The 27,415-nt window shown below is 43.7% G+C and overlaps 1 protein-coding gene across 22 annotated transcripts in view; it reads left to right on the top strand.

Annotated features, from left to right (window-relative positions):
* Positions 1 to 27,415, top strand: part of LOC147464564 (uncharacterized) — a 95,192-nt gene that overhangs the window by 41,953 nt on the left and 25,824 nt on the right. The window lies entirely within an intron of this gene.

Here is a 27,415-nt window from a genome sequence, read left to right as displayed (position 1 = left end):
CTATATATGCCTCGTTTCCCGCGTACTAGGTGTCAGTATGAAGTCCTCAAGACCCAGAAGATTACAGTCCAAGCGTCAATAAGCTAGGGAGAAAACTTGATCCAACTTGTTCACTTCAATGCTAAATATTAAATGTCAATTTGCATATGTGCGGTTATATTCCATAGATGTTATATATCAAGGCCCACCAAGCAAGACTAGTTATATCTAGCAACAAACTAAAATGGCCTTGCAGCCCCAAATTATGAAGATGCACCATATGACCACACCCAGTGCTTCTAGAAATTCTAATGAATTTACATCAACTGAAAGCTTTATAGGTTTGTGTGCATACTACATACGTTTCATAGAAAAATTCTCATTCTTAGAAGGTCCATTATATTATGATTTAAATAAAAATAATGTTAAATTTATATGGACTAAGAAAGAGATTGAGTTTTTTGAAAGCCTTAAGCAAAGCTTATCTCTCAACCAGTGTTAATCTTTCAAAACCTTTTAAAGTCCAATGTGATGCATGTGGGGATTGCTTGGAAGCTATCTTGCTTCAACAAGAGCATGCCATAGCATATGAAAGTAGGAATTTAAATGAACAAGAAAAGAATCTAGGCATATATGAAAAAGAAAAATTAGCTATCTTACATACTTAAGACACTTAGAAGCATTACTCCATTTATTTCACATACAAATCATTAGTCTTAAGATGCAAACTAAATTGAGTAACAAGAAATTGAGGTAGGCTAATATTCTTTCATAGTTCAACTTCACATTGCTTGCATAACTGATAAGCACAATTAAGTGGCCAATGCTCTTTCAAGTAGATATGGAGTGAATATTGCAGTAATAGCTAGTCACAACAATAGTCAGTCTAGAATAAGAAGTGATCTGGCACTTTTGTAAGTCTGTTCGCAGACCGTGCATGACCAGTCACTTAGATTAGATGCATATCCTCCGGTTGCACACAGCATGATCATCAGCATTCCCATCAGAATCCATCAAGGGAATTTTCCAATGCATTAAACCTATTTTTCCTATTTTTTGACATTTTTCACTTATTTATTAAGTGACTTTTGTTGGGAACTAGGTAGGGCAATTTTGCTAAGATAATATATAAGCAAACCAGAGCTAGCACTTTCTGGCAGAAGAGGCAGCAGGAGCACCTTGCTCAACAGGCAACTTCTCAGCAGGACCAGAACAACATCGCCTAGCGTTTTTGCATCAGTATCAAGATAGATCAGCCTTGGCGTTTTTGCATTGCAGAGCAGCTTCGGCATTAGCAGACACAACAAAACCACTTCACATCAGCAAATCAACCCTAGTGTTAGTAGATTTCCTCCAACAACAGAATTCAGCCCTAGCATTTTTGGAGCAGCATGACATCCGGTGTTTTGCAGTTCCATCGCGATAGAACCAACCCATAGACCAGCGTTTTTTAGTTTTCAGCAGTCAGTACCCGTAGAAGAAGTCTTGAACCTCACAGATCTCACCTTCCCGCAGCAGATCCTCGCCGCACGGTCAGATCCCACGAAGTTTGCAGTTTCAGCCCCGAAAACGCAGATTTCAGCATCTGCGTTTTCAGCGCGTCGTCGCCGTACCGTCGTCATCGACATTGTCACCGACATAGAGTCAGAATTCAGCAGATAAAGATTTGCAGATTTCAGCCTTAGCGTTTTCAGATTTCAGCCCGTCTCATCGTCGTCCTCATCATTGTCGACATCGTCAGCAAGTCCAAGCACTGTAGAGATTTGTGCAATCAATAATAGATCGCTCTCGCCATAGAGAGTGGGGCCTTCGGAGGAGGGTTTTACAACATCCCTGGTGTCGTATTCTCTTCTCTCTCTATCTCTCATTCTCAGCACCTTCATTCACAGTGTTCATCCACTTTGTTTGTGATCCTTGCACTCTCTCGTTAAAGAACGGAAGGCTCTCCCTTCCCTAATTAAAAGGAACCTTGAGCATAGTTCAGAGCACCCATCTTGAGCAAAGTTCAACATTCACTTCCGTTGCATCTTACATTGGTATCAGAGCTTTGACAGTGTTCTGTATCACTCAAGGAAAGAATCACAAGAACCACATAATTTTTTTTGCTCGTTGTGGTCGCACGTAACCCAAGTCTTCTTGGGCGTGTCAATTCCTAATCGTATTTTTGAAGAGTGACAGGAAACCCAAGAAATAAGGGCTTGTCCAGCCTCCCCTTGTGCCTCTTTTCACTCATTGAGAGCAGACCATGCACTTAGCGGCCGGCCAATCGACATGAGGTGGGAAAAAGCAACCTTGGTGTGAGCGCAAGGCCGCCAAGGGGTGCGCCCGTGGGAAAGAGCAGAACTCGGGTGAAGAGAAGATCCTTCTCTATCACAGATTGGAAGTGAAAGAAGAACCTGAAGACCCTCAAGACCGTCAAGAACCCCAAGAACCAAGACCCCCAAGAACCCAAGTTCCTCGTGAACTTAAGAACCCAAGACTTCAGTGGACGGTCATCACTTGAAGCGGAATGGATACTTCGCATAAAGGTGGTGAGCATGGGAGTAGCGAAGAAGAGTTTTCCCTACCAGGAGGTTTTTCCGACCCTCCCTCTTTCCCATCCACGCCAAGGATTGCACTAACTCCTATGGAGACTTTCGACAAGATGATGATGGACAGTAAGCTAGAAAGCGACACAAAAATGGCGACCATAGAACGTAAATACGAACAACGAATGGCAGCCATAGCATGTGAACGCGAAGAAAGATTGGTAGCCATCGAGCGTAAGTATCAGCAAGCACACTTAGAAGACAAAGCAAGAGAAGCAGAATTTGATCGCGAAAACAAAGCAAGAAAAGAGAGAAGAGCGACAAACACATGAAAGAGTTCTTGCGACTTTTTTCTATTGTGCAGGCGCAGTTTGCACAGAATTAGGAAAAACAGACTCTCTCAGTCTCTTCTTCTCCAAAGCACGACACACATGATTTGGTTGATAATGACAAGCATGATGATTTGAATGATAATGATGAGCATGATGATTTGGATGACACTGACAAGCATGATGATTTGCATAATGACCACGATGTGATTTCTCACAAGCATGATGATTTGTATGATCAAGACGTGATTGTTTACCAGGATGATGGTTTAGTTGATGCTTTTTCTAGCGAAGCTAACCTCGTTGCAGATTCGATCAGTCACGAAGAATTGATCTTGGCTTTCGAGTCGAGGTCCAGAGCACCCCCCAAGGCAGATTCGATCAAACACGACGAACCGATCTTGGCTCTTGAGCCTAGGTCCAAAGAACCCTTACAGGAAGTACTATGTGTTCGAATGATTTGTTAGCACGCATTGTTCGAGTGTTTCATTCGTGATCGTTTCCTGTATTTTAGTCAACGTTTGTATGTGGTCCCTTTTCCTAGGCATGACATATTGTACGTTGAGCACGATTCACTCATGAATGAGCACGGATATATGCAGATTTCTCATGAAAAGCTAAAAAGTATGCATTCAAGGAAGTCTCATTTCATGTCTCTTCCTTGGCACGACACAGTTGTAGAAAGAGCACATGAAAGTATGAGCACCAAGCATGGGCATTTCCATTGTGTTTTGCCACAGTTGATTGATTTAATTCAGCACGACAAGATTCGATCTCATTGTTTGCGTGTGTGTGGTGAATGGTTTGGCACTCCGTCTCTTTGTTTATCTACATTGCATGCACAGTATTTGAGGAAGACAAGACTTTTTCCAGTCACTTTATATGGAATAGGTATGTTCATGTTTTTGTGTTGGAAGTGGTTTCATGAATTTTCAGCCATGGAGAAGAAAGAAGCATGACTCTAGACAAAGTTGAAGCATGACTCTAGACGAAGTTGAAGCATTGAAGGAGTCACAGAAGACTTTGTGTCACTTTCGGCACAGCCCAAAGAAGCAAGCGTTGCAGACCTTTATGAAGTGCAAGTATCGCACAACCCACACATCAGAGTGGGCTGGCGAAGAGTCCTTTCGAGGATTCCGGATGTTATTGGTGATCTCCCTCGACGCCATATAGTTCGGTACCAGTACCTCACTTTGAAAAGGAGGGGATGTCACATGACACATCCAACCCTATGTGTCCGTGGACAAGCTACAGCATGACTAGGGTTCAGTTCAGTCAAGTCAGTCTAGAATAAGAAGTGATCTGGCACTTTTGTGAGTTTGTTCGCAGATCGTGCATGACCAGTCACTTAGATTAGATGCATATCCTCCGGTTGCACACATCATGATCGTCAGCATTCCCATGAGAATCCATCAGAGGAATTTTCCAGTGCATTAAATCTATTTTCCCTATTTTTTTGACAATTTTCACTTATTTATTAAGTGACTTCTGTTGGGAACTAGGTAGGGCAATTTTGCTAAGATAATATATAAGCAAACCAAAGCTAGCACTTTCTGGCAGAAGAGGCAGTAAGAGCACTTTGCTCAACAGACAACTTCTCAGCAGGACCAGAACAACATGGCCTAGCGTTTTTACAACAGCATCAAGCTAGTGTTTTTTGCAAGACAGATCAGCCTTGGCGTTTTAACTTTTTGCATTGCAGATCAACTTCGGCATTAGCAGACACAGCAGAACCACTTCACGACAACAGATCAGCCCTAGCGAGATCAGCCCTAGCGTTAGTAGATTTCCTCTAGCAGCAAAATTCAGCCCTAGCGTTTCTGGAGCAGCATGACATCTCGTGTTTTGCAGTCCTATTGCGACAGAACCAGCCCATAGACCAGCGTTTTCAGTTTTCAGCAGTCAGTACTCGTAGAAGAAGTCTTGAATCTCGCAGATCTCACCTTCCCGCAACAGATCCTCGCCGCATAGTCAAATCCTACAAAGTTTGCAGTTTCAGCCCGGAAAACGTAGATTTCAGCATCTACATTTTCAGGGCATTATCGTCGTCATCGACATCGTCACCGACATAGAGTCAGAATTCAGTAGATAAAGATTTGTAGATTTCAACCTTAGCGTTTTCAGATTTCAGCCCGAGTGGGGCCTTCGGAGGAGGGTTTTACAACATCCTTGGTGTTGTATTCTCTTCTCTCCCTATCTCTCATTCACAGTGTTCATCCACTTTGTTTGTGATCACTTGCACTCTCTCGTTAAAGAACGGAAGGCTCTCCCTTCCTTAAGTAAAAGGAACCTTGAGAACAGTTCGGAGCACTCATCTCGAGCAAAGTTCAACATTCACTTCTGCTGCACCTTACATTGCAATTGATGAATATAGTAGAGACCTTAAATAATCTTGTTGTAAGATTAAGAAAGCTATATCCATAGTGCAACATAAGCAAAAGACTGTTGCTAACAAGGATAGAAGAGCCTTGACCTTCAAATAAAATGATTGAGTATTGCTCAAATTCCCACAACACGCTTAAACTTTACTATAGGCAAGGGGAAACAAGTATTCCCATTGGGTCACCAAAAGTACTATGCTAAGTTAGCAAAACAGTAAATTTATAGCCCATTTCAAATTCTTAAGCCAATTAATGAATTGGCTTATAAGCTAAAGCTACCTAGTACATGGCACAATAAACAATGCTTTTTTATATGATTAGCCTACTAAAACCCTACAAAGGAAAACCACATAAAGAACCCATGACGGAGAGATCCACCCAAGTTTGAAGGTAAAAAAGAAACCTCCCAACTTGGGACTATCCTACGACATGACAACAAGGTTTTGAGAAATGGTAAGGTTATTTGACAATGTCTTATCATGTTTAAGAATTATCCGTTTGAAGATGCAAATTGGATGCAAGGCATCCAACTAAAGGATAATGCAAACCTTGTAAATGCTGATAATTACTCATGTCAAAGGTAAGAACATGTATGAACAAAATTTTGGTATTAAAAACTACCTTTTATTGACTTTAAGATTTCTTTTGAATGTTCATAAGTTTCAAGTGTATGCATACCATGAATCATTCTTGTCGTAGACATGTTTCTCTCAAGAACTCAGTAGAGTTTGAATCTCTCTCCCATGAAAGTTGATTAATATCTAAGTGTGCTACATTCTTGCAGTAGCTAGATCTCCCAAATATCAAGTAGAATCTGCCAATCTACTTTGTTAGGGAATAAAGGCCTAAGTGCCTTGTACTTACTAACTTATAAGTTAAAAGACTTATAAGTGAGGGGGCCCAAGTGTGAATGTGGCCCCCCTAGTCACTTACTCATATACTCAAATATGAAGCCCAAAAGAACAATATAGCGTGGCTTTTCCCAAATCTCAAGAAGCTCTCTCTCTCTCACGCCTTTCTCTGCGTGTGCTTCTACAGCGCCTCTCTCCTCTTCTCCTTTACTCTCATTGCATAGGACAGCAAGTGGGCTCTCTCTCCTGCTCCCCCACACATGGTATCAGAGCTTTAGGGTTTCCAAGAGAGCCATCTTCGCAACACAGATCAGAATTCTGTTTTTGCTCGCTGCGGGAAGGATATTCAACCGTTTTCGATCAACTCTGTCGCGAAGGGATCCTCTCACCGTGTAGAATCGACCTCCGGTGACAGTTTCCCCAAAATTAGGGTTTCAAAAACTGGCGAACAGCAGTCTATTTCTGCTGAAATTGACCAATTTCGGGGTCAATTTGATGCAATTTCATTAGGGCAAGTCTCACAGGTCAATCTTACAGGTGTTTCCACCAACGAGGTTCTGAAAATTCAACAAAACAGGTTTTTACAGGTCTGATTTTTGCCCTAAAACAGGGAATTTCAGCACGCAAATGATGTATACACCTTGTGGAAACCTTTGGTAAGGGTTTGGCAGTGAATGTACGCTGTTTTGGGGTGATTTCGCGTGAAATTTGCTCGTTGTTTTTCTGTAACAGCAAGCTGTTTTTTGCCCGATTGCGCACATTTGGGCGTGTTTAGGTCGGCAAAACAGGGTTTCAGTGTTTGCAATCACTCAGAATGGCTTCTAGCAGTGAAAGTGGCAATTTGTTGCACATTCGCAAGCTTGAAGGGGCCCATAACTTTGCTATATGGAAGAAGCAATGTTACAATGTGATGTTGCAGAAGAAACAGGCGAAACCTATTAAGTTACAGGGTGTGAAACCGGTTGATATGGAGGTTGAAGAATGGGAAGAAGTGGACGAGTTGGCTCGCTCCACGATCATGCTTTCGGTGTCTGACAATTTACTCTTCAATGTAGAGAATGAGCAGACAACATGGGGCATGTGGAAGCGTTTAGACGAGTTGTATGCACAGCAGAGTGCTGCCAGTAAAGTGTATTGGCTTAAGAAGCTTATGGATCTCCGCATGAAGGAGGGCACGCACATGTCAGTGCACCTCAATGAATTCAATTCTATTTTCAGCCAACTGACAGAGCTGAAATTCACAATTGATGAGGAGTTCAAAGCTACTTTTCTGCTATGCACATTGCCCGAGAGTTGGGATGTATTCCGGACAGCTCTTAGTAACTCAAGTGCGTCACTTAAGTATGCAGATGTAGAGAGTTCTCTCTTGATGGAAGAGATGAACAGAAAGAACACCACAGGTGGGTCTTTTAATGCATTGCACTTGAGAGGCAGGTCTCAACAGAGGGAGAAATCTGACAGTAAGGACAAGGCACGCAGCAAATCTCGTAGGAAAGATATTGTGTGTCATCATTGTGGAAAGAAAGGGCATTATAAACGGGAATGCTATGAGTGGAAGAAAGAGAAGAACAAGGGTGCTGAAACTGATGCAAAGGACAAGGGAAATGCCAAGAAGAGCACTGTGTTGATTGAGGAAATCAATGTTGCTAGTAGTTGTGACAGTGACAGCAGCACTGATGTACTCAATGCCTCTTCTGTGGATGCACATACCCTTGCTATGGGTTCTGATGTGGACATGCATACTTGGATTCTTGATTCAGGTGCCTCCTTTCATGTAACACCTCATAGGGATTGGTTTACACAGTACTCAAGTGAGGTGCAGGGCACTGTTTATTTGGGAGATAACTATGCATGTGACATTGCAGGTATTGGCAGTGTCCAGTTTTCTTTTGCTGATGGTATGACTTTTGTTTTGCACAAAGTGCGTCATGTGCCACAACTCAAGAAGAGTTTGATTAGTACAGGGCAGCCATTAGCTGCTGAAAATCAGCCCCAACAAGTTGCCATTGATGCACCACAGGTAGAGGAACAGGTTGATGCTCCTAGACCGCCCGTTGTTGCGATGCAACCGGCTGAACAGCCTGCTGTTTTTGATGATTTACAGGCTGAAAATCCACCTGTTATGGATCATTGGGTACGTAGGTCTACTCGGGTGACAAGGCCCCCCGATAGATATGAACCGTCTTTGGACTATGTCATGCTTACTGATTGTGGTGAGCCGTCTTACTATAAAGAGGCTATGCAACGGGAAGACAGTAAGAAATGGTTCAAAGCAATGGTTTCGGAAATGCAGTCTTTGGAGAAAAACCATACATGGGACTTGGTTGATTTGCCTAAAGGGCATAAGGCTCTGCCATGTAAATGGGTTTACAAGACCAAGGTCACATCTGATGCTTCTTCAAAGTACAAGGCACGTTTGGTTGCTAAAGGGTACAAGCAAAAGCATGGTGTTGATTTTGATGAGATTTTTTCTCCTATTGTAAAGCTTGCCACATTACGTCTTGTTTTAGGCCTGGTTGCTTCTTCTGAAGATATGGAGTTAAAGCAAATGGATGTCAAAACAGCGTTTTTGCATGGCGATTTGCTTGAGATGATCTATATGATGCAGCCAGAAGGTTTTGTGTCAAAGGGGCAAGAGAAGAAAGTATGTAGACTCTTGAAGAGCTTGTATGGTTTGAAACAGTCTCCCTGTGCATGGTATCACAAGTTTGATACATTCATGAGGTCTCAAGGATACAAAAGAAGTAATTCTGATCACTGTTTGTATATCAAAACGGCAAGTGATAGATCTCTTCTATTGCTGATTTTGTATGTTGATGACATGCTTATTGCGGGTAACAATGTCACGGAGTTGGATGCATTACAGCAAAGCTTAAAGAATAGCTTTGACATGAAGGATCTTGGTGATGCTAATCATATTTTGGGCATGCGTATCTCTCGAGATAGACCCAACAGGCGTCTGTATCTATCTCAACGAGATTATGTTAATAAGGTGCTACATCGTTTTCATATGGATGGGGGAAAGGCACTTGGTACTCCGCTGCCTCCATATGTAAAACTGACTGCACATGACTGCCCAAACACAGATGATATGCGGGCTGAAATGGCCAAGATTCCTTATGCATCAGCCGTTGGCAGTTTGATGTATGCTATGGTTGCTACACGTCCGGACATTGCATTTGCGGTGGGAGTGGTAAGCAGGTACATGAGCAATCCTGGTAAAAAGCATTGGGAAGCAGTGAAGTGTATCTTGAGATACTTGAAAGGCACTAAAGACTTGTGCATTTGTTTTGGGAAGAGTGAGACATCTGTGCATGGCTTTACAGATGCAGATTTTGCTGGACATCCAGATTGCAGGAAGTCTACCTCTGGATATGTGTTTACATTCACAGGAGGTGCAGTTTCTTGGATTTCTAGACTGCAAAAATGTGTTGCTTTGTCTACCACTGAGGCTGAGTATGTGGCTGCCACTGAGGCATGCAAAGAAGCTTTGTGGCTCATGCGTTTGGTAGAAGAGCTTGGCATTAAGTCACCGGTTCCTGTGCTACACTGTGATAGTCAGAGTGCTATTATGCTTGCAAGGAATCCTGTTTTTCATGCCAAGACAAAGCACATAGAGGTGAAGTATCATTTTATCAGGAGTGTGCTTGATGACAAGAGCATTACACTTGTCAAGGTGCACACAGATGACAATCCTGTAGATCTTTTGACCAAGAGTCTTCCAGCAGAGCGGTTTGCATATTGCCGTCAGATGATGGGTGTTGGATGAGTAAGTGCATGATCCGCTGTTGTATCATAGTTAGCTGATTCTTTGATCTCCCAAGGTACATTGCCTTTAGGTGGGAGGTTGTTAGGGAATAAAGGCCTAAGTGCCTTGTACTTACTAACTTATAAGTTAAAAGACTTATAAGTGAGGGGGCCCAAGTGTGAATGGCCCCCTAGTCACTTACTCATATACTCAAATATGAAGCCCAAAAGAACAATATAGCGTGGCTTTTCCCAAATCTCAACGAGCTCTCTCTCTCTCACGCCTTTCTCTGCGTGTGCTTCTACAGCGCCTCTCTCCTCTTCTCCTTCACTCTCATTGCATAGGACAGCAAGTGGGCTCTCTCTCCTGCTCCCCCATATACTTTTGAATGTAAGGGCTAACTAAAGGCATGCTTGCGGTAGTTTGATTTGTCAAGCACCAAATGGGATCGATCACCCATTGTGGAAGAATTTGAAAGGTAAAAGCGATCCTCTACCCAAAGTAAACGGACTAGACGTGACTTGATTTTCCCTACTCCATAGTCGAGGATGACCATGATTTTAAGCAGAGGTAATGTCATAAAAATCGATTTCTAAACTTCTAAAAGTATTTTCCACCTTAAGCTAGCCACTCAAGCATAGGAAAAATTAAAGAAAAACAAAGAAGTTAATTTAGAGCTTTGTAGACTATTTTGGTCAAAGGCTTGGGACCAAAGGAAATAGCCTATGGAAGAGCTAGGATGTTTTCTAGATAATTAATTTCGGTCAAACATACATGATCAAAGGAGGATACATCTACTAGGGGCAAGGAGATTGCCAGTTGGTGCTTTTGATCAAAGGTACAAGACAAGGGAGGTCAATTATGCAACTATCAAATTTAAAGACATTATAACTAATTAATAAAAATGATGCAAAATCTAATTAACTAGAATTATTATTAAACTTCAAGGATGAAGATTGCAAAGCCTCAGGGAAAATTCTAATTTATATGGAATTACTTACTAGATTCCAAGGATGACGACTGGAAAGCCTTAGGGAAAATAAAGTTTCCAAAACTAGTCTAACAAGTTTGAATTTAGTAGGTTTTGACGTTGTTTGGGGACTAGTTTCATAAAGCCTCCAGAGGACTATGCAGTTTTCACATGAGATGAAGTTGCAAATATGAAGGGTAAATTTTATGTTTACCAGAGTCCATCGTAATTTAGCAGGTTCTAAATTAGGAAGTTGGCTCTAGTCCAGTGTGAGCTGTTAGCACCTGGAGCAGTCTTTGCTAAGGTCTTGCACGTGAGCTAGCTAGGTTCAAGTTATATCTAAGGTTTTTAATATTTTGAATTAAATGGGCGAATGACTAAGGTTGGCTCAATCCATCCCATTATAGTAGGTGGACACTACTCACCACCTTTTTAGAATGGCTTGGCCACTTGTCTCTAGGAGTTTACACTTGCCTCCTTTTGAGTAAGTAGGCAAGTGTGTGCTTAAGGGGCTAACTCAAGAAAGAGAAAAGAGGTAGGTACCATCAAATTTCTTCGGAAATAACAAGTAGGACACTTTTTTCACATGCCCAAGAACACTTCATGAGGCGCTTGCCATTGCCATTGATTGTATCCCCGTAGCAAGGAACCAATCAATGAAGAGCTAGTCTTGAGGGGGGATGTATAAAGGAGGAAAATTTTCCACCTTCAACCTTGTCTCCTCGTTTTTCAAGTGCTTAAGTGTGGGAAGAAATCTCTCTCTCTCTCTCTCTCTCTCTCTCTCTCATGGGAAGCATAGAGCACATCTCCTTGCCCACAAGCTTGGTTATGGTGCAAAACCACCCAAATGAGCACATGAAGCATTTTCTCTCTTGCTTTATTATTCTGTAAATGATACACGCTTGACTAAAGAGCAGTCTCATAGGCCTATGCACGTGAGCAATCTTAATCTCTTTCTTGATTCATCTTCCTCTCTATGGGTTCGGCTCTCTATTTGAGCGTGTAGGGTTTAGGAAGATGGACTACATCGACATGTAGTTGTGGATCATGGAGCTTTCTCTTTGTCAATCCAACAAAACTCCACGACCACAAGCTGTATTGTTAAAAGAAGTCACTTTATACAGGCATTAATAATGCAAAGATCCTTTTGGAGGGGGGACCGGCTCCAAGAAAATCCGATCCTCATTGTGGTTTACGTTTATTGTTGTCATTTTTTACTCTAGATTATGATGCATGAAAAGTGGTTTGGTGTGTGTGCGTGTGCATGTGTGTATGTGTGTGTGCGTAGATGATGCTATGCTCCAGACCCGCACTCCTTTAGTTACTCCTAGAATCCTCTTAATGATCAAGCTCTCTTTATTTACATTAATCAATTTTATTGTATTTGCATGAAATAGATCAACTCGTTAACAATTTGTTTACAAAAATTGCACTGGATCTTTGTGAATATGATGTAATGCACAGACTACATTGAGGCTAAGAAAACTAGACCCATTAGAAAATACAAGAATCCATTCCGACTCCTACATCTTGCTCAAAAGTTTTCCATGTACGTCTTAATCAATGGACAATCAGCATCAGATGATGAAGTAGACATCGATGATATAGTTTAGGAAGGAATCATGCGGTTTCAGGAGAATCCGAACACATTTTCAAAGAAAGTTGTTACTAATTTCCATAATTATTTGGAGGATGGACACCTGTGACCTCAAGAATTCTAAAGGACGTTCCAATAGAGCTACTTTGTGGTTTTATTGAGTTACGTGCACGGTAATCAGGAAACGAAGAACACATAGTTTAGTTGGTTTACTAGAGAAGATGATACATGCCTTTTGATTGGCAAAGCAGTGAATGTAGTGAGTCTCAAGGTTTTTTTGGCTTCGGGTCATAACATTGTTAGTATACTCCAAGGGTTTTTGGTAAAGAAAAAATTCATTTCGAACTCCAATATGGATCTCGTAAAGGACCAAGGTATTGTTAGGTAGAAACTAGGTGGGTAACGGCCAAGATCAAGAAGACTGCCAAATCGAGAAGCTGGTGACCAAGGAGCATAAAAGAACAACCAAACAAAAGAAAAGGGTTCGAGAGGGAGAGGGGACAGGGGGATATACCAGGATAGGGGAATAGGCACAGGCTTGTGTGTAAAGGCCGGTGAGCCATTGTAAGGAGCATTAATATTATCAGGTTGTAAGAGGGATTCGCCACTTCGTGTCTCTGATATATACCTGTGTATCTGATGTATACCTTTCTCCAATAATATCAAAGTGCTCAGTTTATGTACATGAATCTTGTGTCTTAAAGTTTGTGTGTTTACCTCTGTGCGGGGATCAATAGTCTGTTTAAAGCATCTCTGTGCAGCGTCTCACATGGGGCCTGGCCAGCTTGCACAGGGTTCCTGGGCACTGGTATAGTTGCACACTATAACTAGGGTTGACTTACCCAGAACTTTGACAGTTGTTTGTCAATAGGAAATTGATTGGCAGCATTGGCAACCCTGTTGGGATGCTGGGGATACTTCAAAGAAGTTCAACCATGGCGGGACACACAAGTAGGCATGCGGGGCCAAGCACCAGGAAAACAGTCAGGGTTGGAAAACAGTCACAAGAAAGAGAACTTGGGATGAGACTGAAGTGAGAGGTGCCAGCAGCAAGGAAGGGGAGCGCGTGGAAGAAACACTACAAGGGGTTCAAGATCCAGGGATGTCACGTGCACAATTAACCCTATGTATACGTGGACAAGATACTTGATGACATGGGTTCAATTCAGTTCAGTCAGCCTAGATTCGGAAGTGATCTGGCACTTTTGTGAGTCTGTTCGCAGACTGTGCATGTCCAGACACTTAGAGTAGATGCATATCCTCTGGTTGCACACAACATGCTCATCAGATTTCAGCAGAACCCATCAGGAGCATTTTTACAGTGCATAGACCTATTTTCCCTATTTTAGCCAATTTTCACATATTTTTTTAAGTGACTTTTGTTGGGAACTAGGTAGGGCAATTTTGATAGCCAAGTATATAAGAAAACCCAGTGCTAGCACTTCCTGGCAGAAGAGGGAGCAGGAACAACTTGTTCAACAGGCACCTTCTGAAGAAGACCCCCCACCGGCGGTAAACATAGCGTTTTCAGCCAAGGACCAAAGATCTGCCAGCGTTTTCGTTTGCAAGCAGATCAGCCAGCGTTTTGCTTTTGCAGATCCAAACCGGCGGTAGCAGAACCAGCAGAAGACAGATCAGCCCTAGCGTTAGCAGATTGCACAACAAGGGACTTAGCGTTTTTGCAGTAGGATCCCAAATCAGCCTAGCGTTTTTGCATCTGCGAGAGACCTAGCGTTTTTGCAGATCTTCACGACGGTAGACTCAGTGTTTCAGTTTTCAGCATTCAGACTCCGCAATAGCACCCCCAAACCTTGCAGATCTCACCTTCCTGCAACAGATCCTCGCCGCACGGTCAGATCCATTGAAGTTTGCAGTTTCAGCCCGGAAAACACAGATTTCAACATATGCATTTTTCAGCGCGTCGTCGTTGCATCGTCACCATCGACATCATCACCGACATAGAGTTGAAATTCAACAGATAAAGATTTATAGATTTCAACCATTAGCGTTTTCAGATTTCAGCCCGTCTCGTCATCGTCCTCGTCATCGTCGACATCGTCAGTAAGTCCAAGCATTGTAGAGATTTGTGCAATCAATAGTAGACCGCTCTCGCCATAGAGAGTGGGGCCTTCGGAGGAGGGTTTGACAACATTCTGGTGTCGTATTCTTCTCTCTCTATCTCTCAGTCTCAGCACCTTCATTCTTAGTGTTTATCCACTTTGTTTGTGTCCATTGCACTCTCTCACTAAAGGAATGGAAGGCTCTCCCTTCCGTAAGTAAAAGGAGCCTTGAGCACAGTTCGGAGCACTCATCTTGAGTAAAGTTCAACATTCACTTCCACTGCACCTGACATTTTTATCAGAGCTTCAGTGTTCTGTATTGCTCAAGGAAAGAACCACAAGAATTTTTGTTGCTTGTTGCGGTCGCACGTAACCCAAGTTCTCTTGGGCGTGTCGATTACTAATCGTGTTTTTGAAGAGTGACAGGAAACCCAAGAAAGAAGGGCTTGTCTAGCCTTCCCTTGTTTCTCTTTTCACTCATTGAGAGCGGACCGTGCACTTAGCAGCCGGCCAATCGACGTGAGGTGGGAAAAGCAACCTTAGTGTGAGCGCAAGGCTGCCAAGGGGTGCACCCGCGGGAAAGAGAAGAGCTCGGGTGAAGAGAAGATCCTTCTCTAACACAGATTGCAAGCTACAGAAGAACCTCGAACACAAGACCCCAAGAACCACAAGAACCCAAGTTTCTCGTGAACTTAAGAACCCAAGACTTCAGTGTATGGTCATTACCCGAAGCGGAATGGATACTTCACATGGAGGTGATGAGCATTAGGGTGGTGAAGAAAAATTTTCCCCACAAGGAGGTTTTTCCGACCCTCCCTCTTTCCCATCTACGCTAAGGATTGTACCAAATCCTATGGAGGCTTTGGTCAAGTCGATGATGGACATGATGTTATAACAAGAAGCAAATCGCGTTGCCAAGGGAGTTAGAACGCGAAGCACGAACAACAGAAAGAATGGCAGCCATAGCGTGTGAGAGTGAGCAAGCACGCTTGGAAGCTAAACAAAGACAAGCCGAATTGGATCGCGAGCGCGAAGTAAGAGAAGCAACATTTGATCGCGTGAACAAAGCAAGAAAAGCAATAAACGATCGACACATGAAAGCGAGGTTGCGACTCTTTTCTCAAGTGCAAGCATAGATGCAAGAGATTCGGGAAAAGGAGACTCTCTTCGTCTCTTCTTCTCCCAAGCATGACACACATGATTTGAATGATAGTGATAAGCATGATGATTTGAATGATAAAGACAAGCATGATGAATTGCATGATAATGACAAGCATGATGATTTGCATGAAGATGATGTGATTGTTCACAAGGATGATGTGGTAGTTGATACTTTCTCTAGTGAAGCTAACCTCATTGCAGAGACGATCAATCACGAAGCACCGATCTTGGCTCTCGAGTTGAGGTCCAAAGAACCCCCTCAGGAAGAACCGATCTTGGCTCTCGAGCTTAGGTCCAAAGAACCTCCTCAGGAAGAACCGATCTTGGCTCTCCATTTCCATTGTGTTTTGCCACAGTTGATTGATTTAGATCAGAAAGTCGAGATTTGACCCCATTGTTTGCGTCTGTTTGATGAACGATTTGGCACTCCGTCTCTATGTTCATCTACATTGCATGCACATTTTTTTCAAAAGAATAGTCTTTTTCCAATCACTTTACATGGAATGGGTAAGTTCATGTTTTTGTGTTGGAAGTGATTTCAGGAATTTTCAGCCATGGAGATTCGTGAAGAAGAAAGAAGCATGACTCTCGACGAAGTTGAAGCATCGAAGGAGCCACAAAAGACTTTCTGTCGCTTTCGGCGCGGCCCAAAGAAGAAGGCATTGCAGACCTTTATGAAGTTCAAATATCGCACGACCCACGCATTAGAGTGGGCCAGCGAAGAGTCCTTTCCAGGATTCCAGACCCTATTGGCGATCTCCCTCGACGCCACACAGTTCGGTACCAGTACCTCACTTTAAAAAGCAGGGGATGTCACGTGCACATCTAACCCTATGTGTACGTGGATGTCACGTGACATATCCAACCCTGTGTGTCCGTGGACAAGCTACAGCATGATCAGGGTTCAATCAGTCCAGTCACTCTAGATTAGAAGTGATCTGGCACTTTTGTGAGTCTATTCGTAGACCGTGCATGCATATCCTCTGGTTGCACACAGCATGATCATAAGCATTTCCATCAAAATCCATCAGAATCCTTCAGGGGAATTTTTTAGTGCATTTAGCCTATTTTACCTATTTTTGACATTTTTCACTTATTATTTTTAAGTGACTTTTGTTGGAAAGTAGGTAGGGCAAATTGAGTAAATTTGTATATAAGCAAACCTAGACTAGCACTAATTGGTAGAAGAGGCAACAAGAGCCAAGCTCAACAGGCAACTTCTCCAACAAGAACTTGGTGGATTTCCTCCAAGCAAAGACCATCCCCCATCCCCTAGCGTTTTTGCAAAGCTTCAGCACCTAGCGTTTCTGGAGTGCATCAGCCTGGCGTTTTTGCATCCAGATACCATCGCCACAAACTTCATCAGATAGCGTTTTTGCAGAGACCCAACATACCTAGCGTTTTTGACAGATTTAGGCAGCGTTTTCAGCAATGAAGCATTTGCCTATTCAGCCTCTAAAGAGTAGCAGATTCAGCCGGAAAGACCATCAGTTTTCAGCCTTAAAGAAACCTCAGTTTTCAGCCCTAAACCTGCAGATTTTCAGCGTCAAAGACCCACAGAAACAGCCCCAAAATCAGCGTTTTTGGACTAGCCGCAGATTTCAGCCCATAGCGTTTTTGGACAGCAGATCAAAGATTGCAGATTTCAGCCCTTATATCGTTGTCGTCGTCCTCGTCGTCATCACAGACATAGCCTAGACTTGCATCAGTCCCATGCATTCAGTTTGTACCAAATTGTGCAATCATAAGTAGACTACTCTCGTCGACTAGAGTGGGGCATAGTAACACGGAACGGGGGGTAATTGTACCGAAACGGCGTTCCGGCCGGTTTTGTGCGCCGAAACGGTGTCGGGAACGGAAAAGCGTTCTGGATCCGGAACGTAACAAGGGAACGGGCAGAACGGGCATCCGGAATGGCCTGGCGGAACGGCCAACAAAATTGAAAAAAAAAAATAGAGAGATAGAGAGAGTGGGAGAGGTAGCAGTTTGGGGGAGATTTCAAACCTCTCAAGACTAACACAAGGGAGGGACGACGGGTCCTTTTTTCTCTAAAGCTATCAATATGGCTCAAGCGGAATGGGCAACCATCAATATGGCTCAAGCCTCAAGGCTCAAGCGCCATCAATGTGGCACAACTTACAAGCTTCATTGGGGGGGGGAAGCTGGGTATCCTTCCCATCCTCTCCTAGATAATCCAAACCCTCAAGCTCTCAAGAGTAAAAAACAGGCCCCCTCCACGACATATTTTAGGTTCACCGTTCCGGCCCCCATTCCCGTTCCACTGTTCTGAGGTCCCCCCCCGTTTCGGGAACGTTCCGGAGGCCCCCGTTCCCGTTCCCCGTTCTCGTTCCATGTAACTATGGAGTGGGGCCTTCGAAGGAGGGTTTTACAACGTCTCTGGTGTCGTATCTCTCTTCTCTCTCTATCTCTCAGTCTCATACACTTGCACGCACAGTGTCCATTCACTTTATTTGTGATCATAGCATTCTCTCATTAAGAACGGAAGGCTCTCCCTTCCATAAGAACAAAAAGGAACCTTGAGCACAGTTCGGAGCACTCATCTTGAGCAAAGCGTAAACATTCATTCCGCTGCACCTTACATTGGAATCAGAGCTTTGGCAGTGTTCTGTATCACTCAAGGAAAGAACCACAAGAATCACAAGCATTTTTTTGCTTGTTGCGGTCGCACGAACCCAAGTTCGCTTGGGCGTGTCGATTCCTAATTGTGTTTTTGGAGAGTGATAGGAATCCCAAGGAAAGAAGGGCTTGTCCAGCCTCCCCTTGTGCCTCTTTTCACTCATTGAGAGCGGACCGTGCACTTAGCGGCCGGCCAATCGACGTGAGGTGGGAAAAAGCAACTTTGGTGTGAGCGCAAGGCCGCTAAGGGGTGCGCTCGCAGAAAGGAGTAGAACTCGGGTGAAGAGAAGATCCTTCTCTACACAGATTGCAAGCGAAAGAAGAACCTCAAGAACCTCAAGACCCTCAAGAACCTAGGACCCGCAAGAACCCAAGTTCCTCGTGAACTTAAGAACCCAAGACCCCAAGAACCCACAAGAACCCACAAGAACCCACGACTTCAATGGATGGTTATCACTCGAAGCGGAATGGATACTTCGCTTAGAGGCGATGAGCATGCGAGAGGCGAAGAAGAATTTTCCCCACCAAGAGGTATTTCCGACCCTCCCTCTTCACCATCTACGACAAAGATTGCACTAACTCCTATGGAGGAGTTGAAGTAGTTGTCTATGGAAAGAAAGCTAGAATGCGTAGCAAGATATGTAGAAAGAATGGCAAAAATGGAACCAGACATGCAGAAAGAAGAGCAGAAAGAGAAGCAACAAGAAAGGAAGTCAAAGCAAGACAAGAACAGAGCGACCGACAAAACAAACAAATTCTGGCGACTCTTTTCTCACGTTCAGGCACAGATGCAAGAGATTTGGGAAAAGGAGACTCTCTCAGTCTCTTCTTCTCCAAAGCATGATACATAGGATTTGCATGATGATAAGCATGATGTTTTGATTGACAATGATAAGCATGATGATTTGGATGATAATGATGAGCATGATGATTTGCATGATCAAGATGTGATTTCTCACAAGCATGATGAGTTGCATGAAGATGATGTGATTGTTCACAAGGATGACGTGTTAGTTGATGCTTTTTCTAGCAAAGCTAACCTCGTTGTGGATTCGATCAATCACGAAGGATCGATCTTGGCTCTTGAGCCTAGGTCCAAAGAACCCTCACAGGAAGTATTATGTGTTCGCATGATTGATATGCACGCATTGTTCGAGTGTTTCATTCGTGATCGTTTTCTGTATTTTACTCAACGTCTTTATGTGATCTCTTTTACTAGGCATGACATATTGTACGTTGAGCACGTTTCACTCATGGATGAGCACGAATGTATGCGGATTTTTCATGAAAAGCTGAAAAGTATGTATTCAAGGAAGTCACATTCCATGTCTCTTCTTTGGCACGACATGTTTGTAGCAGCACATGAAAGTACAAGCACCAAGCATGGGCATGTCCGTTGTGAATTGCATAGTTGATTGCTTTCGATCAGAAGAGAAAGATTCGATCTCATTGTTTACGTGTGTGTGGTGAACGGTTTGTCACTCTGTCTCCTTGTTCATCTACATTGCATGCACAGTCTTTGAGGAAGACAAGATTTTTTCCACTCACTTTACATGGAATAGGTATGTTCATGTTTTTGTGTTGGAAATGGTTTCAGGAATTTTCAGCCATGGAGATTCGTGAAGAAGAAAGAAGCATGACTCTCGACGAAGTTGAAGCATCAAAGGAGCCACAAAAGACTTTCTGTCGCTTTCGGCGCGGCCCAAAGAAGAAGGCATTGCAGACCTTTATGAAGTTCAAATATCGCACGACCCATGCATCAAAGTGGGCCAGCGAAGAGTCCTTTCCAGGATTCCAGACCCTATTGGCGATCTCCCTCGATGCCATACAGTTCGGTACCAGTACCTCACTTTAAAAAGCAGGGGATGTCACGTGCACATCTAACCCTATGTGTACGTGTCACTTGACATATCCAACCCTGTGTGTCCGTGGACAAGCTACAGCATGATCAGGGTTCAGTCAGTCCAGTCAGTCTAGATTAGAAGTGATCTGGCACTTTTGTGAGTCTATTTGTAGACCGTGCATGCCCAGTCACTTAGTATAGATGCATATCCTCTGGTTGCACACAGCATGATCATAAGCATTTCCATCAGAATCCATCAGAATCCTTCAGGGGAATTTTTTAGTGCATTTAGCCTATTTTACCTATTTTTGACATTTTTCACTTATTATTTTTAAGTGACTTTTGTTGGAAAGTAGGTAGGGCAAATTGAGTAAATTTGTATATAAGCAAACCTAGACTAGCACTAATTGGCAGAAGAGGCAACAAGAGCCAAGCTCAACAGGCAACTTCTCCAACAAGAACTTGGTGGATTTCCTCCAAGCAAAGACCATCCCCCATCCCCTAGCGTTTTTGCAAAGCTTCAGCACCTAGCGTTTCTGGAGTGTCAGCCTGGTGTTTTTGCATCCAGATACCATCGCCACAGACCCCATCACATAGTGTTTTTGCAGAGACCCAGCATACCTAGCGTTTTTGACAGATTTAGGCAGCGTTTTCAGCAATGAAGCATTTGCCTATTCAACCTCTAAAGAGTAGCAGATTCAGCCGGAAAGACCATCAGTTTTCAGCCTTAAGAAACCTCAGTTTTCAGCCCTAAACCTGCAGATTTTCAGTGTTCAAGGACGACGATGAGACGGGCTAAAATCTGAAAACGCTAGTGGCTAAAATCTGCAAATCTTTATCTGCTGAATTCTGACTCTTATGTCAGTGACGATGTCGATGGCGACGATGCGACGACGACGCGCTGAAAATGCACATGCTGAAATCCGTGTTTTTCGGGCTGAAACTGCAAACTTCGACGGATCTGAACGTGCGGCGAGGATCTGTTGCGGGAAGGTGAGATCTGCGAGGTTCGGGGGTTCTACTGTGGGTACTGAATGCTGAAAAATGAAAACGTTGGTGCTACTGTGGATTCCGTCTCGAAGGAACTGCAAAACGCTAGGTCGCTTGCTGCTCCAAAAACGCTAGGGTTGAATTCTGCTAACGCTAGGGCTCATCTGCTGTCTACTGTCGCCCTGAATCTGCAAATGCAAAAACGCTGGCTGATCTAATGCAACAACGCTAGGCCTTCTGCAATGCTGAAAATGCTAGAGTTGTCGCGGGGGTTGGTCTTGCTGAGAAGTTGCCTATTGAGCAAGGTGCTCCTGCTGCCTCTTCTGCCAGAAAGTGCGAGCGCTAGGTTCTATGTATACAAACTTAGCAAAATTGCCCTACCTACTTTCTAACAAAAAGTCACTTAGTAAATAAGTGAAAATTGTCAAAAATAGGGAAAATAGGTTTAATGCATTGGAAAATTCCCCTGATGGATTTTGATGGGAATGCTGATGATCATGCTGTGTGCAACCAGAGGATATGCATCTACTCTTAGTGTCTGGACATGCACGGTCTGCGAACAGACTCACAAAAGTGCCAAATCACTTTCTATTCTAGATTGACTTTGCTGAACTGAACCCTGGTCATGTTGTAGCTTGTCCATGAACTCATAGAGTTGGATGTGTCAGGTGACATCCCCTCCTTTTCAAAGTGAGGTACTGGTACCGAACTGTATGGCATCGAGGGAGATCGCCAATAGCATCCGGAATCCTGGAAGGGACTCTTCGCCGGCCCACTCTGATGTGTGGGTCGTGCGGTACTTGAACTTCATAAAGGTCTGCAACGCTTGCTTCTTTGGGCCGTGCCGAAAGCGACACAAATTCTCCTGTGGCTCCTTCGATGCTTCAACTTCGTCTAGACTCATGCTTCTTCCATCTTCAAGAATCCATGGCTTAGAATTCTTGAAACCACTTCCAACACAAAAACACGAACATACCCATTCCATGTAAAGTGAGTGGAAAAAATCTCGTCTTCCTAAAAGACTGTGCATGCAATGCAGGTGAACCAATAGACGGAGTGCCAAACCGTTCACCACATACACGCAAACAATGAGATCGAATCTTGTCTTGCTGATCTAAATCAATTAACTGTGGCAATTCACAATGGAAATGCCCATGCTTGGTGCTCATACTTTCATGTGCTCTTTCTACAACTGTGTCGTGCCAAGGAAGAGACATGAAATGTGACTTCTTTGAATGCATACTTTTCAGCTTTTCATGAAAAATCCGCATACATTTGTGCTCATTCATGAGTGAAACGTGCTCAACGTACAATACGTCATGCCTAGGAAAAGGGATTACATATAGACGCTGAGTAAAATACAGGAAACAATCACGAATGAAACACTCGAACAATGCGTGCTGATTAATCTTTCGTACACAGAATACTTCTTGTGAGGGTTCTTTGGACCTAGGCTTGAAAGCCAAGATTAGTTCTTCCTGAATGGGTTCTTTGGACCTAGGCTCGAGAGCCAAGATCGATCCTTCGTGATTGATTGAATCTGCAACAAGGTTAGCTTCGCTAGAAAAAGCATCAACTAACACATCATTCTTGTGAACAATCACATCATCTTCATGCAAATCATCATGCTTGTGAGAAATCACATCTTGATCATGCAAATCATCATGCTTGTCATTGTCATTCAAATCATCATGCTTATCATCATGCAAATCCTGTGTATCATGCTTTGGAGAAGACGAGACCGAGAGAGTCTCCTTCTCCTGAATCCGTTCAATCTTCGCCTGCACATTAGAAATGAGAGAAGGAGAATGAACAACTTGCTCTCCACGAATGACAATGGGAGAGTCACTTTTGGCATTGAAAGTGAACGTATTTTTTGCCCAATCAATGAGAGGGTTATGCTCACGAAACCATCGAATGCCCAAAATCATATCACATTTTGAGAGAGGAGAGACAAAAAATTTTCTACAAAAAGCAGCTTGTTGAACCATAAACAACACATCAAGGGACTCTTTCGTGATGAGAGAGTCCATACCGAGAGCGAAGCCAGAGACCTTGAGAGGAGATTTCTGACTAACCTCTAGGCGGGCTCTCTCAACAAGAGAGGGATTGATCACATCATGCATACTGCCTGGGTCAAACAATATGACAAAACGCTGCCCCATCATATGACCATAACATTTAATGAGAGACTCATCAATGAGAGGGTCAGGAGAAACATGGGGCACACTCGTGTTGTCATTGATTGCATTGACAGAGGAAGTGGGTTCTGTGGATTCTTTAGATTCATTAGAGTCAAGCTTAGGACATGTTCTTTTTTATGTGACCCTTAATGTGACGATGAAAACAACGACCTTCCTTAGAATAAGTGCTTTGCTCTTCCGACGTGATGTATCCTCCTAAAATTCCTTGTGCTACCTTTTCATCTGGAGTGAGCTTAGGTTTAGCAATTGTGTTAGCTTTACCCTTAGGTTCACTTTGAGAGTTCTTTTCTGAGAGACTGTTGGAAGATTGGTTAGAAGAGTTATTGTTCTTACCATTCTTACCGTTCTTACCATTCTGAGGGTTCTGAGAAGTCTGGGAGGTACTTGTCGAAGTCTTGTTCTCCTTAGGCTTTCCCTTGTTGTGCTTCATCTCCTGTGCGAGAGCAATCGCTACCGCCTTGTTGAGATCGATTGGATTGAGCACCCTCGACATCGTACTTGATATACTCGTCCAATCCATAAAGGAATGCCTCTTTGCGCTCATCATCCGACTTGCATAATTGGGTACCTAGCTGCAAAACACGATTAGAGAAAGACATAACTGGCATACCATTTTGCTTGAGAGCACGTCAATCGTCCTTCAATCGTGCAAGGTACTGAGGTGGCATAAACCGTGCCTTGAGCTTGTCTTGGAAATCAGCCCAATTGAAGGAAAGGGACGTGAATTCGTCAGCTTCCTCTAGGTGCGCGGCTAACTGTGCCTCTTGCCATGCGTGGTACCAATTGATGGCATTACCGGCAAGGTACATAACTGCCGTCAAAACCTTGCTATTTCCTGTCTTCTTAGTTGTCGCAAAATAAGCATTAAATTGATGCAACCAAGAATAAATAATCTTAGCATCCATCTTACCATCATACTTACCGAACTGGATCTTCTCTGTGACTGGATTGTTGGAGTCCAAATCGCGGCTTGCGCCACTTGAGGAACTACAAACATCTTTGGCTGGTTCAGACTTCGAGGCAAAACTTGTCGAACCAATTCTTGAGTGCGTAGGTCTCTTTGAACCTCACGACCGGCCTCCAAGGCCGCTCGTCTTGCTTTGGCTTCCTCCTTTTCTTTGTGCTGTTCTTTCTGTTCGTGCATCGCGCTCGCGTTCCAAAGCAATGCGAGTCGCTTCTTGTTGTGCCAGCGCAACGTGATTCGCTTCTTGTTGTGCCAGCGCAACGCGAGTCGCTTCTTGTTGTTGTGCCAACGCAACTCGATTCGCTTCTTGTTGTGCCATCATGTCCAACATCGACTTGACCATGGCCTCCATAGGATTTGGTTCAACTCGTGGCGTAGATGGGGAGGGTCAGAAAAACCTCCTGGTGGGGAAAGTTCTTCGTCGCCTCTCTCATGCTCATCACCTCCAAGCGAAGTATTCATTCCGCTTTGAGTGATGACCATACACTGTGATCTTGGGTTCTTAAGTTCACGAGGAACTTGGGTTCTTGTGGGTCTTGGGTTCTTGGGTTCTTGAGGGTCTTGAGGTTCTTCTGTAGCTTGCAATCTGTGTTTGAGAAGGATCTTCTCTTCACCTGAGTTCTGCTCTTTTCCACAGGCGCACCCGTTGGCGGCCTTGCGCACACACCAAGGTTGCTTTTTCCCACCTCACGTCGGTTGGCCGACCGCTAACTGCACGGTCTGCTCTCAATGAGTGAAAGAGGCACAAGGGGAGGCTGGACAAGCCCTTCTTTCCTGGGATTCTTGTCACTCTTCAAAAACACGATTAGGAATCGACACGCCCAAGCGAACTTGGGTTCGTGCGACCGCAACAAGCAAAAAAATTCTTGTGATTCTTGTGGTTCTTTCCTTGAGTGATACAGAACACTGCCAAAGCTTTGATACCAATGTAAGGTACAACGGAATGAATGTTGTACTTTTCTCAAGATGAGTGCTCCGAACTGTGCTCAAGGGTTCTTTTTACTTACGGAAGGGAGAGCCTTCCGTTCCTTTAGTGAGGGAGTGCAATAGACACAAACAAAGTGAATGGACACTGTGAATGGAAGTGCATGAGACTGAGAGATAGAGAAGAGAATACGACACCAGAGACGTTGTAAAACCCTCCTCCGAAGGCCCCACTATCTATGGCGAGAGCAGTCTACTTATAATTGCATAGATCTCTACAATGCTTGGACTTGCCGACGATGAGGACGACGATGGGGACGACGACAAGACGGGCTGAAATCTGAAAACGCTAATGGCTGAAATCTGCAAATCTTAATCTGCTGAATTCTGATTCTATGTCCGTGACGATGTCGATGGCGATGATGCGACGATGACGCGCTGAAAATGCAGATGCTGAAATCTGCGTTTTCCGGGCTGAAACTGCAAACTTCGACGGATCTGACCGTGCGGCGAGAATCTGCTGCGGGAAGGTGAATTCTGCGAGGTTTGGGGGTTCTACTGCGGGTACTGAATGCTGAAAACTGAAAACGCTGGTGCTACTATGGATTCCGTCGCGAAGGAATTGCAAAACGCTAGGTCGTCTGCTGCTCCAAAAACGCTAGGGCTGAATTCTGCTAACGCTAGGGCTGATCTGTTGTCTACTATCGCCGTGAATCTGCAAATGCAAAATTTTTTGGCTGATCTGATGCAAAAATGCTAGGCCTTCTGCAAAGCTAGAAACGCTAGAGTTGTCGCGGGGGTTGGTCTTGCTGAGAAGTTGCCTGCTGAGCAAGGTGGTCCTGCTGCCTCTTCTGCCAGAAAGTGCTAGCGCTAGGTTTCTATATATACAAACTTAGCAAAATTGCCCTACCTACTTTCCAACAAAAGTCACTTAATAAATAAGTGAAAATTGTCAAAATTAGGGAAAGTAGGTTTAATGCATTGGAAAATTCCCCTGATGGATTCTGATGGGAATGTTGATGATCATGCTGTGTGTAACCAGAGGATATGCATCTACTCTGAGTGTCTGGACATGTACAGTCTGCGAACAAACTCACAAAAGTGCCAGATCACTTCCTATTCTAGACTGACTTGACTGAACTAAACCCTGGTTATGTTGTAGCTTGTCCACAGACACATAGGGTTGGATGTGTCACGTGACATCATCGTCGTCGACATCGTCGGCAAGCCCAAGCAATGTAGAGGTTTGTGCAATCAATAGTAGACCGCTCTCGCCATAGAGAGTGGGGCCTTTGGAGGAGGGTTTGACAACATTCTGATGTCGTATTCTTCTCTCTCTATCTCTCAGTCTTAGCACCTTCATTCACATTGTTTATCCACTTTGTTTGTGTCCATTGCATTCTCTCACTAAAGGAACGGAAGGCTCTCCCTTCTGTAAGTAAAAGGAGCCTTGAGCACAGTTCGGAGCACTCATCTTGAGCAAAGTTGAAAACACTTCCGCTGCACCTTACAAGGGAATCCCAGCGCACCTAAAGAGGAAGATGAGGAAAGGGAGGAGCAAGCTGAACAAGAACTAGGGAGAACAACCAGCAAGGACCTAAAATTGAAAATGCCAGAATATAAAGGAAAGAAATGCGACCCTCAAGTGCATGTTTATGCATTGAGAATTGGGCATTGTTCAGAGAATTGTCAAGGACAGACTAGAAGGATTGCTTCTCCCAAACCCTGAGGGGTGCAGCCCAGAAATGGTATTTCAACTACAACTACCATCATACAAAGTACTAACAAAAGCACTGATTTAAAAGTTTAAAGAAGAAATAACGGAGGAGGAATTACTAAGCCAATTGGGAAAAATTAAAGAGAAGAAAGTAAGTGCCAAATAGTTTGTAGAAGAAATCAAGAACCTAGTCAGACAATCGTCGTCGCCACCCAATAACAAAAGCCTTAGGGCATGGTTCATTAATGGGACCTCGTTCAAAGGAGTGGCTAAATAAAAAATCACTAATCGAACGAGAACATTTGAAGAGTTGGTAGAACGAGTGGTGAAAATGGAAAGAAAGGGAGCCAAAAAGAGGGGTGTGAACAATTGAAGTGAGTCCAGTTCTTATGGGTGTTTAAGCAGCTCAAAGCAGAGGAAGGGGGCTTTAAGGCGGTCAGACAACAATTAAAAAAACTAAGGAAAAAGGTGGAACAACTATTAGGGGTGAGGACGAGGATGCCCATGAAAGGGGAGGAGTGGTGCTTGGGAT

Source organism: Adiantum capillus-veneris, chromosome 1 (assembly GCF_014529385.1).
Source record: "Adiantum capillus-veneris isolate H3 chromosome 1, ASM1452938v2, whole genome shotgun sequence".
NCBI classification, from domain to species: domain Eukaryota; kingdom Viridiplantae; phylum Streptophyta; class Polypodiopsida; order Polypodiales; family Pteridaceae; genus Adiantum; species Adiantum capillus-veneris.
The sequence above is the reverse complement of the archived record's forward strand: the minus strand, read 5'-3'. Positions and strand labels throughout refer to the sequence as shown.